At 26.9% G+C, this 2500-nt stretch overlaps 1 pseudogene; it reads right to left on the minus strand.

The window, feature by feature from the left end:
• The window catches only part of LOC149722308 (large subunit ribosomal RNA), a 7401-nt pseudogene that overhangs the window by 730 nt on the left and 4171 nt on the right, over positions 1-2500 (minus strand).

The following is a 2500-nucleotide window of genomic DNA, read 5'->3' on the forward strand; positions in this document are numbered from 1 at the left end:
TTAAGTAATGATGTTTAAAATTGTTTAGTGTTAAAATTTTAACATTTTTTTTTTAAATTACTAATTTTTTATTAAAAACTTAAAAAAAAAAAAAATTTCTTAAAAAATGACTTTTTTCATTTTTTTGCTGGAAATAAGCTGGTAATGCCCGTAATCTTTGTTTTGGATAGGTAATGATGTTTAAAACAGTTTAGCATGAAAATTTTATCATTTTTTTTCAATATTACTATTTTTTCATTAAAAACTAAGAAAAATCAAAATGTCTCAAAAATTGAAATTTTTCATTTTTTTTGCTTGGAATAAGATGGTAAGCATGGCATTTAATACGTAATCATGTATGAAACAGTATTAGGTCACTTTAAAAAAACTACCTCCTGAAAATAGCCTTTAAAAAAAAACATAGTTCCGAAATATAACTTGAAAAAAAACAAAGTCCCAAAAAATGCCTTGGAAAAAAAACTAAGTCCCGAAAATAAAAGAAAAGCTAAGTTCCAAAAACAGCCTTAGAAAAAAAAACCAAGTCCCGAAAATGAAAAAAAAAATCTCAAAAATTGCCATTTACAAAAAAGGCCCGAAATTTGCATTTGAAAAAAAACTAAGTCCCAAAAACAGAAAAAAACTAAGTCCCGAAAATGAAGAAAAAATCTAAGTCCCGAAAAAAAAAAAACTAAGTCCCGAAAATAAAAAAAAAATCTCAAAAATTGCCATTTAAAAAAAGGCCCGAAATTTGCATTTGAAAAAAAACTAAGTCCCGAAAATAGCCTTTAAAAAAAAAAACAAGTTCCAAAAAATGAACTTTGAAAAAAAAATATAAGTCCGAAAATGAAAAAAAAACTAAGTCCCGAAAATAAAAAAAAAAAACTAAGTCCCGAAAATGAAGAAAAAATAAGTCACGAAAATAGCCTTTGAAAAAAAACTAAGTCCCAAAAACAGAAAAAAACTAAGTCCCGAAAATGAAGAAAAAAAACTAAGTCCCGAAAATGAAAAAAAAAACCAAGTCCCGAAAATACCTTTTGAAAAAAAAACTAAGTCACGAAAATAGCCTTTGAAAAAAATAAAGTTCCGAAAAATGAACTTGGAAAAAAAAACTAAGTCCCGAAAATGAAAAAAAAACTAAGTCCCGAAAATGAAGAAAAAAAACTAAGTCCCGAAAATGAAAAAAAAACTAAGTCCCGAAAATGAACTTAGTGAACTTTGAAAAAAAACTAAGTCCCGAAAATAGCCTTTATAAAAAAACTAAGTCCCAAAAACAGAAAAAAACTAAGTCCCGAAAATGAAGAAAAAATCTAAGTCCCGAAAAAAAAAAAAACTAAGTCCCGAAAATAAAAAAAAAATCTCAAAAATTGCCATTTAAAAAAAGGCCCGAAATTTGCATTTGAAAAAAAACTAAGTCCCGAAAATAGCCTTTAAAAAAAAAAACAAGTTCCAAAAAATGAACTTTGAAAAAAAAATCTAAGTCCGAAAATGAAAAAAAAACTAAGTCCCGAAAACGAAGAAAAAATAAGTCACGAAAATAGCCTTAAAAAAAAAACTAAGTCCCAAAAACAGAAAAAAACTAAGTCCCGAAAATGAAGAAAAAAAACTAAGTCCCGAAAATGAAAAAAAAAACCAAGTCCCGAAAATAGCCTTTGAAAAAAAAACTAAGTCACGAAAATAGCCTTTGAAAAAAATAAAGTTCCGAAAAATGAACTTGGAAAAAAAAACTAAGTCCCGAAAATGAAAAAAAAACTAAGTCCCGAAAATGAAGAAAAAAAACTAAGTCCCGAAAATGAAAAAAAAACTAAGTCCCGAAAATGAACTTAGTGAACTTTGAAAAAAAAACTAAGTCCCAAAAACAGAAAAAAACTAAGTCCCAAAAATGAAAAATAAACCAAGTCCCGAAAATGAAGGAAAAAATAAGTCCGGAAAATAAAAAAAAACTAAGTCCCGAAAATGAAAAAAAAAACTAAGTCCTGAAAATGAAGAAAAAATAAGTCACGAAAATAGCCTTTGAAAACAAAACCAAGTCCAGAAAATGAAGAAAAAAACTAAGTCCCGAAAATAGCCTTTGAAAAAGAAAACTAAGTCCCAAAAACAGAAAAAAACTAAGTCCCGAAAATGAAGAAAAAAACTAAGTCCCGAAAATGAAAAAAAAACTAAGTCCCGAAAATGAAGAAAAAAAACTAAGTCCCGAAAATGAAAAAAAAACTAATTCCCGAAAATAGCATTTGAAAAAAAAACTAAGTCACGAAAATGAAAAAACAACAAAGTCCCAAAAATGAAAAAAAAACTAAGTCCCGAAAATTGCCTTTGAAAAAAAAAAAGTTCCGAAAAATGAACTTGGAAAAAAAACTAAGTCCGAAAATGAAGAAAAAAAACTAAGTCCCGAAAATGAAAAAAAAACTAAGTCCCATAAATGAAAAAAAAACTATGTCCCGAAAATAGCCTTGGAAAAAAAAAGAAGTTCGTCCCGAAAATAAAGAAAAAAACTAAGTCCCGAAAATGAAAAAAAAAAATAAGT

This window comes from Ciona robusta, unplaced genomic scaffold, assembly GCF_009617815.1.
Source record: "Ciona robusta unplaced genomic scaffold, ASM961781v2 AP042777.1".
In the NCBI taxonomy this organism is placed as follows: domain Eukaryota; kingdom Metazoa; phylum Chordata; class Ascidiacea; order Phlebobranchia; family Cionidae; genus Ciona; species Ciona robusta.